Source organism: Daktulosphaira vitifoliae, unplaced genomic scaffold (genome assembly GCF_025091365.1).
Source record: "Daktulosphaira vitifoliae isolate Bord-2020 unplaced genomic scaffold, ASM2509136v1 Scaffold_5, whole genome shotgun sequence".
Lineage (NCBI taxonomy): Eukaryota > Metazoa > Arthropoda > Insecta > Hemiptera > Phylloxeridae > Daktulosphaira > Daktulosphaira vitifoliae.
Genome location: NW_026099576.1, coordinates 13,375,635 through 13,391,587, shown reverse-complemented (window position 1 = coordinate 13,391,587; position 15,953 = coordinate 13,375,635). Strand labels below are relative to the sequence as shown.

At 25.7% G+C, this 15,953-nt stretch overlaps 1 protein-coding gene across 1 annotated transcript in view; it reads left to right on the top strand.

Moving 5' to 3' along the window:
• The window catches only part of LOC126908192 (bifunctional endo-1,4-beta-xylanase XylA-like), a gene marked incomplete at its 5' end in the record, with an annotated part of 256,907 nt that overhangs the window by 67,370 nt on the left and 173,584 nt on the right, over positions 1 to 15,953 (top strand). The gene's annotated exons all lie outside the window — the stretch shown is intronic.

The window sequence follows — 15,953 nt, the reverse complement described above, 5'->3', positions numbered from 1 at the left end:
TTTTAATGTAAATACTCGTTTTTATAAATTAGTAATACTGTCAAAAAAAAAAAGCGGTGGAAGAAATCTAATTGAATTTATTCAATCTAAATGAGATAAAAATCCAAAGAATTAAAAATTTTTTTCCACATCAAAAAGATTTAAGAAAAAAAATGTAGGAAAAGGCTATTCGACGGGCGGGTTCCAACGTCGCACACTGAGCGTGAGACACTGTAGCGTAACCGACTCGACAACAGTACATCACTCACGATTTAGGATAAAAAAGAAAAATTTAAGGTAGTTCGAAAATTTAAAGTCATTTAATTTAAATTAGAAAGCAAAATATTCAAAATAAGTTAAAATTTTTATTCAATTTAAATAAGATTCATGAAAAATTTATAAAAAAAAAAAAACGGTAGCATAGTGGGATCGCGGCACAGTATGGACGTGGCATAGTTGGGACAAGTCTAGACGATATCAGACAGTGATTAAAATCACTATCATAAGAATCCCTTCGATGCAAATCTGTAGATTATGTTTAATTTTAAGAATTTAGTGGATAATTACAAAAACAACTTCAACTCCTATTATTTCCTTAATTATATCCTGATAGTGGTTCTTTGATTTTAAAATATTATATATGAATAAATATATATTTATTTTTTATTTTATTTTGAATATATTTCTTTACTGTTAACGTGTATACAAATTTAAAGAGCTTGATGTAATACTTTATAAAACCTTTTTCTTTACTTATGAATAAATACACTACATTTCAATAGAATCAAAAATAGAATTTTCTAAAACAACTTTTGCGCTGTTTTCAAATCTGCAATTAGACTTTTTCTATCACAAATTTTTATGCCGTCAGGAAATTTTATAATTACTATTTACAGTAAATTTATTAGAAAAGTTCGATTTTTTTTTTGTATTTTTATCGTATATATCATTTAAATAGAAATCATAGTAATCATTTCTAAGTAACTTTTGATGTTTAAAAAGATTCTACAATTGAAATATTCAGAACTAAAATTAATTTTTGCATTACTTTGCAAAATATCAATAAATAACCTACTTTTTTAGTCCTTTAAATTTGATTTTTGTGAAAGTTTATAAAAAAAAATAATGTTAAATTTGTTACATGACTGTTAGCTCAACTTCAAGTTAGAAATTGACATCATTAAATAGAAAATTTTATGAGAATTAAAATATGATATTAATAAAATTAATATGAAGCAGGAGATTTTACTATTTATTGTAATTTTATCAGAAAAGCTCAATATTTTTTTGCATTTTTATCGTAATACATCATTTAAATAGAAATCATAGTAAGCATTTCTTAGTAACTTTTGGTGTTTAAAAAGAATCTATAATTGAAATATTCAGAATTTAATTAATTTTAATGATTTACTTGAACTAAAAAAACCATTCAAAATGTTGTTCAAAAAATTTGATTATTATTGTAAAAATCTATTGTTAAATTCAAATGAAACTAAAAATAATTTTTTTTTTTATTTTTACAGCAACATGTTACCATAAAATGTGAAATATTAATTACTGGTAGTAACACACACAAATAGAGTAAAAAATAATAAACTACAAAGTAAAATTATTTAATTTTGTAGTTGATAACTATTAACACATAAAACCTAATTCGACAGTAAATATTTTTAAAATATAGGTGAGAGCTGAAAAAATAAATAGTAACCCCAAAAGAAAACCACATAGTAAAATAATTTTAATATGAATAAGAAATTTCTTCTAACTAGAGGAGACTGTAGTGTTGGAGTCCTTGATATTCAATGAAGTTATTGAATCTAAATAGATAAAACCCAGCACAGGGGGGTCGCGGCACAGTCGTGACGTGGCATAGTTGGATCAAGTATAATGATATCTGACAGTGATTAAAATCACTATCAAAAAAAAACGCTTCGATGCAAATCTTTAGATAGTGTTTAATTTTAAAAAATTGGTGGATTATTCCAAAAGCTTCATAAACTGCTAGTTCCTTATTAATATCCTGATTAAGATAAAGTATGTCGAATGAAAAAGGGATTATTAAAAAATAGTATTTCCCATAAAAAAATTATATTGATCAATACACTTTTCAATAAGTTATAGCATTATAAAGTTAAAAATGTAAAAAATAAAATTGAGAATTTTCACACAATAATAGCATTTGGTAGCCATTTTCACCGTGAAGACAAAATAAAGTCCGAAAATTTTTTTTACCATTATGAAGTATATTACCTTAGCTTTAATTTAAGATATATAAAAGTGTCAGACTTTCCGGAACACTTTCAAAAGTTAAGTTGAAAAAGTTCTACTTTCTATATTCATTTTTATGTTTTGAATCCCCCCTGTATTAAGGGAAATGGTCTGATTTAAAAAAAAAGTATGTCGAATGAAAGATCTATATAAAGACTACTTCTCATAAAAAAATTGTAATGATCCATACATTTTTCAAAAAATTATAGCATAATAAAGTTAAAAATGTAAAATACAAAATCGAAAATTTTCACACAAAAATAGCATTTTCACCCTGAAGATAAAGTAAAGTCCGAAATTTTTTTTTTTCACGATATAGTATATTACATGAGCTTTAATTTAAGATATATATAAAAGTGTCAGACCTTTCGAAACACTTTCAAAAGTTAAGTTGAAAAAGTTAATTTTTTGTGAAAAAGTTGTCATTTTAAATCCCCCCTTGTGGGCTGGTAAAAAGTCAGATTTATAAAAAAAATATACCAAATGATAGGTAATGACATCATGCATCTATAAAAAAAAGAATTATATTGATATGTTTATTTTTAAAAAAGTTACGGCAGTTTTTAGTAAAAAAAAGTGAAGAAATTTCGAAAATTAGCCATTTTTAAATTTGTAATTTTTTCGGAGGTTTCCCCCATTTACGGGGAACGAGGGAATCTTTTTCAATTTTTGAGGGTAATGTCTTCGACTAGATACGATTTGTGATCTTTTGACGTATCATTGAAAGAAATCCTTTCGGTGAGAGCTGAGAAAAAGTTGTAACAGACAAAAAAAAAACAAAAATAAAAAAAAATAAAAATACATCTTAGTAAAACCAATACCTTNAAAAAAAAAAAAAAAAAAAAAAAAACATATCTTAGTAAAACCAATACCTTCTCAGCTTCGCATCGAAGCTAAAAAATCAAATGAGTTGAACATTTTTTTCTAATTCAAAAAGAATTAAGAAAGAAATGCAGAAAAATTTTTCTCGAAAAATTAAAAGAAACAAAAATATTTAAATAAGTTAACTTTCTATGCTTTGTCAATTATACTTATATAATATTTATGAAAATCAATGTACTCCCCTTGTAAGGTATTTTAAAATAAAATACAAACGCCTAGAATTTTAACACAAATACAGCATTTTTAACATGTTTATATTAGTTTCACCTGTATGAGTGTATGTTTGTAACTCTCCATAGGCCACCTGTTAATATTTTTGTGTATCCCGTCATCTATGGCCTCGAGACTAGATTATCGTAAAGGATTAAAATTTCAAAAGTTAAAAATTATTTTTAACTTTTTAGTTCGATATACTTTAAAAGCTTATGTTTCGTTTTACACCATTTATAGTATTTAAGCCAATTTTTGTATATTATAATTAAAAGTTTTATAGATCGGAGGTTCCAACATATAAGTGAAGCATTATGCAGTGGTCAGTAAGTAAGGAAACAGGTAAATTGTTATTAATTAATTATAATTTAAGTTATAAATATCTGATACAGTTAAAAAATCTAAGAACAGGTCACCCTAGATGTTCCTTTAATTGAGTTAAGGTATAATATAAATTAGTAAAAGAACAAACAACGTTTACCAATGTAATAATATAATATAGTGATTTATTAAAATAGTTGTAAGCAAATTAAAATAAAGTATTGATCAATGTGTGTTTAAAACATAATAAGGTTATTTTTTGTTATAAAAAGTCAGGATTGGTTAATTTAAGTTTTTAATATCGGAACATTCATATGGCAAATTAAAATTTTAAGATAAAAACGAATCTATGTCAACTTTAGAAAAATAATTTTTATCTATTCAAAATCGATATCAGTAATTTACTATGCCATCTTTTGGAACGCAAAGTACTCAAATGGAATGCTTTCATTACTGGTACATTATGATGAATAGCATTCGGAATTCTCCGGCACTTCGGTTAAGAATGAAATTGAATTCTTTGCACCATGATCCCATCAGTTTTTGTGTAAAGGTTTTAACTTCAATCGACTATTTGATCATTCTAGAGTGGAAATTTAGTTTATGAATAGCTATATGTAATAATGTTCCGTAATAAACTTGGCAATAATCAAGTGGTAGTTTTGAGTTTACAAATTCTTTATACTTTGCTGTACATTGAGTTGATAAAACTATCACATATATATATATATATATATCATATATATTTATTTAAATCTAGAAAATTATTTCGCCTATACATTTTATGGTATAATTATCGATTTTGTATGTTATTTAAGTGGTTTAATACCACTTATATTTTAATATAGATTTTATTTTTTTTCTTATTTGTACTTATAACAGTAGTAAATTGAGCGGAAGGTCGCAGGGAGGGCACGCCCCTTCCTTGAATGTAGAAACTATCATTGAACTATCGCCACCCGCTTACAAAAAAACAAAAAAAAAGGCTTTTGAATGATCAAAATGATTAAAATATGATTTTGACGTTTAAAATCTTTTAATATCCTCTTGAAAAATTCTAATTTAACCCTTAACTTTTACTATGAAATAATTGTAAAATTATTCTTGTGGGACATGAAATTAAATTAATAATGGTTTTGAAAAAAAAAAGATATGATTAAAATATCTTATATTCATACTATTCTATGATGTAAAATAGTATTTGATTTACTTTACAAACATGGCTGTTACTATTTCAATTAGCATAAATTTTTTTAAATATGCTTTTTATTAAACATTATTTAACATAAGATCTTATAATACTCATTAAATTTTTAGAAGATGACTGTTGGTCTACTTTATTAACTTAAATTATTTTTAATTTATTTAATTTAAACACTTAATTTGTACAAAACATAAACGATGGTCAATTAAGGATAAGACATTCATTTTCTTAAAAATTATGTTAAGTTTTAAATTTTCGTAAAATAAATTTTTTTGATTCAAACTCTTTAACAACATATAAATCAATAATTTTTATTCCTTCAGGATTAAAAAATATAAACATAAAATTTCTTTAAGAGATTTAAAAATATAATACCACTATTGATCGGTATAAAAAATTGTCGAATTAAGTATAATATAAAAATAGTTAAAAATCACACTTTTAAAGCATATCGATCTAAAAAGTTAAAAATAATTTTTAAAATATGCTTAAAACAATAATGAACGAAAATTACTAGTATTATTGTAAAAAAAAGTGTCAGGCGCTCAATATACAAAAATATGGCACAAAGCACCCACGCTATTTTTCACAATAATACTAGTATTTTTTGTTCATTATTGTTTTAAGCTTATTTTAAAAATTATTTTTAACTTTTTATTTCAATGTTCTTTAAAGCGTGTTTTTTTACCATAAAATCATAAAATCCCTTATGTATTATACATGTATATTAACTCAAACAAATTTGAACCTTTAAATAGTTATATTTCATAATAAACAATAAAAATTTGTTTATATACAGGGTGATTTTTTTATCATAAACCACTCAATTACTTACAGAATAATAATAAATTAAACATCTTTTTTTTCGATTATCTCTAGTTACACATCATTCTTGAATTATTAACTATGTAATACTTTTTAAGTTCATCCCTTATGCCTGGTAAGGGGGTCAACTTTGTTTTTTTAAATGGGAACACATATTTTGAATTTAATAAAATGTTTGAGTTTTTAATTTAATAGTAAATGGCATTTGAATTTTTAGTATAACTTTATTTATTTATTAGATATAAACATTTAAAGTGTCAAATTTTTGAGTTAATATACATGTATAATACACAAGGGATTATAAATACAGGTAGCTAATTAGATTTTTATGACATTACAGTACCAGTCACGGATTGCTTATTATCAATTATGACTATCATAGATATACTTTCTGTATTGTCAGTTAGTGTATTTATAAACTCACAACAATGTGCTTTACAAACATTGATAAAAAAAATGCTGTGTACCTGCTAATATCGATGTCATAAAAAACCAATTATCTACCTGTATTTGTAATCCCTTGTGTATTATACATGTATAATAAACAAGGGATATACATTGTATATTAACTCAAAAATTTGAAACTTTAAATGTTTATATCTAATAAACAAATAAAGTTATATTAAAAATTCAAATGCCATTTACTATTAAATTAAAAACTCAAACATTTTATTAAATTCAAAATATGTGTTCCCATTTAAAAAGACAAAGTTGACACGCTTACAAGGCTAAGGGATGAACATAAAAAGTTTTAAATACTTAATAATTCAAGAATAATGTGTAACTAAAGAAACCCCAAAAAAAATGTTTAAATTATTATTACTCTGTAAGTAATTGAGTGGGTTATGATAAAAAAATCACTCTGTATACATGCACGGGTACGAAAACCAAAAATAAAATTATACAGAAAAATAGTGTGGTCGTCGTGTAATGAACGTTGGGAGGGTTAATACGCTACGACGGTCTAGTCAAGGCCATAGACGACGAGAAATAACACGTGTTTCGTGGAGAGTTACAAACAAACATACATACAGGTGAAACTAATATAAGCATGTTAAAAATAAAACATAATTCATATATTATTATTTTAAAGGTCGCATAGAAAATGGGAATGAAAATAATAATACAAGCGATTATACTTATTTAGTAACCAATAGCGACGAATGTACACGTAGTTAATTCTAAAAATAAATTACCTAATTAGTTATATACTAATATTTTACCGTATGGACGATGCTACCGGTCGTCTAAACACTAATTGTGTGTGTATGCATACCCGCATATACTGAGGGAAACAACTTAAATGTTCGAATACGATAAATGTATTATAACTAGTGATGGGCATTTTTGATTATTTTATCGAATAGTATTCGATAGTTTTTTAAAACTATTGAATAATTATTCGAATTGTTTTTATACAACCGAATAGTTCATTTTTAGCATAACTATCGAATAGTTTTAAAAACTATTCAAATAGGCTACCGAATGGTTTCAAAAAATTTTCGATTAGTTCTACCTAAAATTTTTGTTCAGTACACTTAATTATTATAATAAGATAATTAACGAATACTTAAAATATTATTATACAATTAAAAATAGTAAAAATTAGTGATGGGCATTTTCAAATATTTTAAACTATCGATTAACTATTCGAATTGTGTATACAACCGAATAGTATTTTTTAGCATAGACTATCGAATATTTTAAAAACTATTCGAAATTAAATCGAGCAAATTAAAGAATTTGGTCCTAAGACCAAACAATGGACACTTGAGTTATTTAATGAAATAAGATCTACCTACTAACTAACCAAAACTTGAAGAAAAGCTCACATAATAGCCTTTTTAAAACCAGGTAAAGAACCAACAAATCCCAAAAACTTCAGACCGGTTTCACTTCTATGTCACTTATACAAAGTCTTCGAAAGAATGGTTCACAATCGCATAGTAGGACACATTAACAAAATATTGATACAAGAATAAGTAGGTTTCGGGAAAGGTAAATCATGCACAGGGCAGAGACTAAATATGACCCAGTTTATTGAAAACGGGTTCGAAAAGAAAAATATCATTGGAGTAGCCCTTATAGATCTGACAGCAGCCTATGATACAGTCAGCCATAGGATTTTGTCAGATAAAATCTACAACCTAACTAAAGACAAAGATTTTACGCACATAATAAAGGCACTACTCCAACATAGAAGATTTCACGTAACACTAGGAAACAAGAAAAGTAGATGGAGAAAGCAAAAAAAATGGTCTTTTACAAGGCAATGTGCTGGCACCAATTCATTTTAATATCTATACAAACAATCAACCGATCACTCCAGATGCAAGGCATTTCATTTACTCCGATGATACAGCGATATCAGTTCAAAATAACAACTTTGAAGGAGTAGAAACTAAACTAGAGGCCTCACTTAAAACTATGACAACATACTACAAAAATATGAAGCAAGCTAAAACCTAACCCAAAGAAGACTCAAAAATGTGCGTTCCATCTGAAGAACAGACTAGTGTCTAGAAAGCCTGACATCACCTGGGAAGGAGTTAAGTTAGAATACACACCCTATCTTAAATATCTAGGTGATACCCTTGACAGATCACTAAATTTTAAAGAACACTGTGTTGCCTTAAAACGGAAAATATGTGCTAGAAACACTCTATTGCGAAAATTGATCAGCTCAAAGTGGGGAGCTCATCCTAAAACAGTCATAATCTCCGCACTAGCTCTATGTTTCTTGGTGGCTGAATATGCATTTCCGGTGTGGGGAAGATCAACACACACTAAGCAAATTGATACTGCGTTAAATGAAACAGTACGCTTCATAATAGGCTGCTTAAAGCCAACACCAGTAGACAAACTATATCCTCTAGCAGGAATAGCACCAACACATATATGTAGACAAATTGCTAGTGACATAGAACGGACGAAACAGATCACGAATGGAAGGCACCCAATGTGTAACACACAAGTTGAAGGATTCCGACTAAAATCAAGAAAGAGTTTCCTAAAATGCACGATGAAATTAGAAGGTAATCCACAGACAGCCAGATTAAAGTTATGGTAGGTAAAGAGCAAGCAAAAAGTCGAAAAGAAGTTACACCTAGGACATAACAATAAATGGATGGTATGTAGGACACTAAACCGCTTATGTACAGGAGTTGGGCGTTCGAGGGAAAACCAAAAAAATGAGGAATAAGTGAAGGGAATGAAGACACGAACTATGTATGTGGAGAAGTCCAGACAATGTCGCACCTACTAAACGAATGTCCAATCAAATGTGTCGTAACAGACTTACAAGACGCAAACAGCAAGGCTATAAAGCTGGCAGAATTTTTGAGCGACTATATTTAAAAACACAATTCAAACGTTACCTTTTAGTACCATTCATTGTTACCATTAATAGTATTACAATTATCTATTTAGTACATTATTTCATATTTTATTTTATTTTATATATACCAGTTGACTTTTTGACTAATTGATATTATGTTGTGTTATTTATAGTTTATATGTAATGCTGTTTATATATTTAATTACCTGTAAAATGTCCTGTCACCGCAACTCGTAAAAAAAAAAAAAAATTTCTTATTTTTTATATAAAATACCATTTTATGTTAAAGAGCCGTGTGTTTGTCTTATTCTTTATATTTGTGTTTTGTGAAATAGAAAATAGTATTAGGTAACTCGTCTAGTAATCGAAAACTAAGAATTTATTTAACCTCAAAATGAAATACTAGAGTTGTCAATGCAAATTTAATTCTGATCGTGGTATATAAAATTAATGATTTTATTTTCTCTACGTTATAATAATTTTAGCGATAGCAAATAAAAAACAAACCAACTAGATTTAGTCTTAGTTGGAAACTTAGTTTTAAGTCTGAATATTTACATTGCAATTGAATGATATTTTTATTGCTATATTTATGAAAGATCAAGATAAAATATTGAAATATAATATCATATTTCAATATCAATTTCAGAATTATAAGTTTTAGAGTTAATATCATGCATTAAAAATTAACAAAATTACGGTAAGGTGGACTAAGATGACAATTTTATGATTCTTGGTTGTGAATGAGTTTAATGTATAAAATTAATATCAAAACTTCTCCGTTATTTTGCTTAATACCGTGATTTTTTTAAATGTCTCTTTCAACTTCTAATGAAAACAACAGTATGGGGTTTTCTAAAAATTGTAATTTTTGTCATCTAAATCATCAATTATTGTAAAAGAAGTTTTTTGGAATAATTAGTATTTTTTAAATATTGAACTTTAGAATACTTAATACAAATTCAAACACTTTAATTAAAAAAATGTATACAACTTCAATACCTGACATCCCACCACGAAGACTCAAACGTAAATGGAACCAAGACCTATTGATTTAACAAATTAACGACAACAATAATACCATAACTTGTATACAGCTTCAACTAAAACTAATCGAGGTGTTACCAATGAGTGACTTCCTTTTAACGCTATTAATGTTATGTAATTGAAGAATAAGTCAACAAAAAAACTTATTGTATATTTTATGTATAGATTGTTTTTTTTAATAAAGAAAAAAAAATACCTCAAGAATACCTAAAGTTTTCATGTTTAAAACACGCTAAATATAAATTTCTATCACATTTATTTAAGGTGCACGTTTATTAAGAACGTGCGTGTAAATTAGTGAGTGAAAAAGTACATCACAGAGGTCTTATGCTAGTAAGGATTTGTTGAAATATATGATTAATTTAGAGAAATACTGAAATCGTCATCTCTTCCCATACGTTAACATACCCCATCTTACCTATATTAATTAATATATCCCAAAACAATAACAATTACATATCAGTGAAATAAATTAAATTTCATATTATTCAATATTTTACTTTTACTTGAATCATAATGAGTTACTATTACTGGTTTGTACTGTAAAATATTATAACATTAATACGAATAATTTCATAAAGTTAAACATAGTTAAAAGTTACCATATTTCTACAAAGGTAGCTTAAAAAGATCACGATTAATTAAAAAATTTTAGGTCGATGTTTATTTTGATTGTTCATGTGATGTATATTATAAGCCAGATAAATACTTTTATAACGATTAATATTATAAAGTCAATAAATATGTGTTAATACTATTTTTATGTTAAATTTTATGTCTAAAAGTATGTTTAGGTGACAAATACGTTTATAAATATCAAATTATAATTAACTGAATAGCTGTGATTTAAAAAGTATCTATTTTTATATTTTATGAATATAAATTAGATAAAATTATTATTTACTATAATTCAATAAAAAAATTAACTTCGGTGATTTTACCAATTACCAATTTAAGCTAAAATATTTTAACTATCAAATGAACCAAATCACAAATTACTATACGCAAAGTCATAAAGGTATTTACTGAGTACTTTAATATGCGCGTCTGATTACATGATTTAAAGCCTACTTAACGAAGTCACGAATCTAAAACTCTGAGTATTTTGTAGTAGTAATTACTCTACGGTAGAAAACGTGCTCTAGAACATTCTAGGAAGATTATAACTTATATATTTTAATTAAACAACCGCAATATTATTTTTCAAATAAATTATGCTAATGAACCAATTTAAGTACTTATAAAGATTATTTCATAAAATTAACGTGTAAATCAGGTTAACTAAGTATGTTTCTTTAAAATTTTTAAGTAGAAGATGAATATTTTAAAAACAAATTTTATTTCACACTTTGAGAATTGAAGTTAACATTTGAGATTTAATAAAAAATAAAATATAATTTTTTACATAGTTATGTAATATTACAAGTTAATTGTGGATTTAATAAATGTATATAACTTAAATAAAAATTGCGTGAAATATTACTAAAAAAATTTTTAACATTGACCATTAAATTTCTTCTAAAATAATAATAATCTTAAAAATATATTTTTCTCTCAATTTATGAGTAGTTAAATGTTTTTTAGATCCATCTCTTATCCCTTATAAACTTAATTTTTTTATATAGTAACATACGTTTTGAAATGACTCATTAATAAAAAAATAGCTTATTAAAAAATTTATTGGTTAATAATAACTTTTGGACCTTGGAAATTATTAGCATTTTTATTCCTAGACGGGTAATGATAAAAACAATCACATCCAATAAATAATATACTAGAACAATTAATAAAAAACTAAATGACAGATTTTTTGATTATTTTTAATTCGATGGACAAATATTTAAAAAAATGAATACTAAAATCAATCGATTCAGGTAATATGAGCGACAAATTCAAATATTTAATTGAATATAATCAGTGAATAAATTTTAAGTGTTATAAATTGTTATAAATACTGTACGAAAAAACACAACTCGGCTACCAAATGGTGAGATAGAAGAAATTCTTACCCAATAGTACCACATGCATTCTTTCGTGCCCGCGATTTAGAAATAAGTTCGTAAGCAAATTGGCAACGTTGCTTCCATTTAATTATATAATTAAAAATGATAGCATTGAAATCTTAACACTTATGAATATTATACGTTGCCAGTTTGCTTAACAACTTATATTTTATTTGAATTTATCGCCGTTTTTAAAATATATGTGCCATCTGCTGAAAACGGTTGTTTGAATTCGTCACTCAAATATATTAAAATTATTGCTATTAATTGACCGTCTGGTTGAGTTATTTTTCTATTTGTTATTTATTGTTCATTAAAATTGTAAATAAATTGCATTTATAAAATGTATGTTGTTTATTATGTCGGCTTAAACAATTGTTGGTACAAATTATACAAGCACCACTTTTACTACATTATAATTTTGTTTTTTTGTTCTATTTTTAGCAGAAATGTTTATTATGTTTAATAAGAGTTCAAAATATTCTTTTTACATTTTATTTAAGACTAAATATAAGTTGTAATTTACATGAATTAAATTATTGTTGAATAGCAATAAGACAAATAATCCTCATAAAAAAAATCAACAATTTCGACGTTAAATGGAAAACAGTTTTACTTATATTTTAACTTTAAAACTATATTTCAAATCAAATATATTTATAATATATATATATCAAATTGTGTCTCTTGTAATAATATTAATTTATATTAATTTTTTTCTTTTCTCCGTTAATAAATGGAATATGTAAATTTTCAATTTGTTTTAATCATATTTTGTGTACTATTTATTTGCTAAAGCCAATAAGGAAAAATATTTTATAATCAAGCAACAATATGTAATAATAAAATTATTAACATTTCTATTATAGTTTTATTGGATTAAACAAATAATTCTGAAGTATTTTATTTTTCGAAAAAAAAAATTATGCGTAAATAGCTTATTGTTTATAAACTTAAGGTGCGATTTTCTGAGTATTAACCAACACAATCTGAATTTATCTAAAATAAAAATTGCCTATGATTAATTTTCATAGAGTTAGTTATCTCGGAAGGGGTGTAAACAAATTTTATAAATACATTAAGTTCCCGAACCCTATTTATGTTAAAACATTGAAATTATTTGATTAAATTTTACCACTAGGCCTTACCTCTCAATAGACATAACATCGAATGATTTTCACTCTTAAATTTTATACCATTTTTAAAGGATCTCCGCGATCGATATCATGCGATAATTATGTTTATCGAACGTAATATAATTTTATAATTGTTTCAAAAACGGCTCCCTGAAAGCATAATTCGTGACAGTCAATCGACGCGACCGGCTGAAACCGCCCGAGACTTGATGGACTTTGCACTCATTGAGTCGGCCGATGCATATTCAAACCACCGGTTGTATTAATAGCTAGACGGTTGATGGAAGCAACGTGGTGTAGCGTCAAGGACAAGGTCGGTAGTGGGTCACTATGAAATCTAAAAATAGACTCAAGTAAAATTAAATTTGAAATGCAATAAATTATAATCCAGTGTGAAGTTACTTATGTTTTATAAAATATTAAATAGTATTACTATTCTTTTGCTATACAAAACGGTAATTATACGTGTATGTAATTAGAGAAGACAGTGCTCGGTCTCATTTACAGAAGCTATATGAACAAAACTAAATAAACCTATATATTGCCGTATAATACTAGCTTAGAATAATTCTAACTCATTTACAATGCAATTCCGCAGTATCTTTAATTGCTATGCATTTGTGAATTACGATGCCCCCGATTTTATATTAATCTGTTATACAATTTAATAAAACCAAAAATCATATAAGGTGGCCATAGAATAAAAGTAAATCATGTTTATATGAACGTGACGTGTTGTAATTGTTATTTAAGAACAATATGAGTTTTTAAATATAAATTTCAGCGATAAATTTGCTCTTGAACTAGTTAATTAACATCCATTTAGTTTTTTTTTTTTAAAGCTGAAAATATATCTAGCACTACTCGTAATTGTAAGGTAATTACATCTGAAAATTCTGCATTTTAATATTTTATCTATTATATGATGAATTTAATGAACATAAATCAACTAATGAACAATGCGAAAAAACTGTAAAGTATGTATAAAAGTGTCAGTCTTTTAAAAACATTTTTAAAAGTTAAGTTGAAAAAGTTGCCATTTTGGAATTTTGGTAAACGTGGGCATGTAAAGGGTCAAATTTTCACAAACATATATCAAATGATAGGCAAATATCTAAGGTACCAATAAAAAAAAATTATGTTAATTTGTTCATTTTTTAAAAAGATATGGCAGTTTTAAGAAAAAAATTTAAATAAATGACAAAAATTACCGATTTTTAAAATTGTAATTTTTGGGGGATTTTCAACATTTACGGGGAATGAGAAAATTTTATTCAATTTTTGAGGATAATGCCTTCGAATAGATATAATCTCAAATTATGATATTGAATTATTTTTCGACTCTTTTACAATTTAAAACTGATTTACTTTTCATGTCAACATGAAAATTTAAAAAAAATCGCCATCTAATGAAGGGAATTTCAGAGCCTTTGAAATTTTGACATATTTAATAACTCTTGACCAGTAAATATTTTGCATTTTTTTATTTTGAATAATTTTTACAGTTCTGGACTACATTACATTAAAATCATATTTTATTATTTATCTTCAATGAGAAAAAAATTGAATTTAAATTTAGTTTAAACTAATTAAAAATTAATTTATTATACAAAGCATTGAGCTTAACACTATTCTAAATTCTGAACTGGAGCCATATTTAGTACTAACACGGTTTTATTTTTCAGATGTTATTGTGTTTATTTATTACTTTTATTTTTAAACATCATAGATAACTAGTGTTGCATTAACTACATTAAGTTAAGAATAAAGTAAAATGCATGACACCATTATGCACAATACAAAGAGATATAAAGTTTCTTTGCATTGTTTCCAGTTAAATTGTCTTAAGTTTTACATTGTAGTTGATACATGATGCAATAAACTACTGTTAAAACCATATAGCTTACCTTAAAAAACTTCTATGGTACATTCGAGAGTCTATTCTTCAATATCCATATAAGGATCATAAAAAAATATTGCTTTTTGATGCAGTAAAAATATATTTTCCTTAACTATGTATTGGTACACACAACCCTAACAAACTATAAATACAAAACAATCAACACAATAATATAAATCATGATTACGACCTTTAGATCAGGGAGAGTATTCAGCTGTATGAACTGTTATGGTTATTACAAACAACAGTCAAGTGGTTTTGATAAATTGCTATCAAAATATTGGTTTTCCGAAATTAAGTACACGATGTAGATGATTGACGAAAAATATTGACAAAAACAACTTTATTTCAATTTGTATAGTCTTTTTTAACTTAACAAAACTTACGGGTCAGCTGTATTGTTTATCATAACATACACACACACACTTTACTACTAACTTACACTTACTACACATTATTATTGTACCTAACAAATGTTTAGTGAAATATAAGAGATGATATTAAGTGGAGTAATTTTAGTTATATGCAAATGGAATTGTAAAATATCACATTTAATGTATATAAATTATCAAAAGTTAAAAATAAACAACTTTCATATAATAATACGAAAGAATTTGTTTGTAATAAATCATAAAATATATGATTTAAATTTATAGATGTTACTAATTCTTATATTTATTCATTTTATTAGTATTAAAAGAAATAATTCTATAAAAATGAAAAATACCATCATAATAAATAATAAAGTACCATTTCAACTTTAAAAAATGTCCACATTATTTACTAACGTATATTTATTTATATAATAATCAATATGTTTGTCAATTAATTACAATACTTC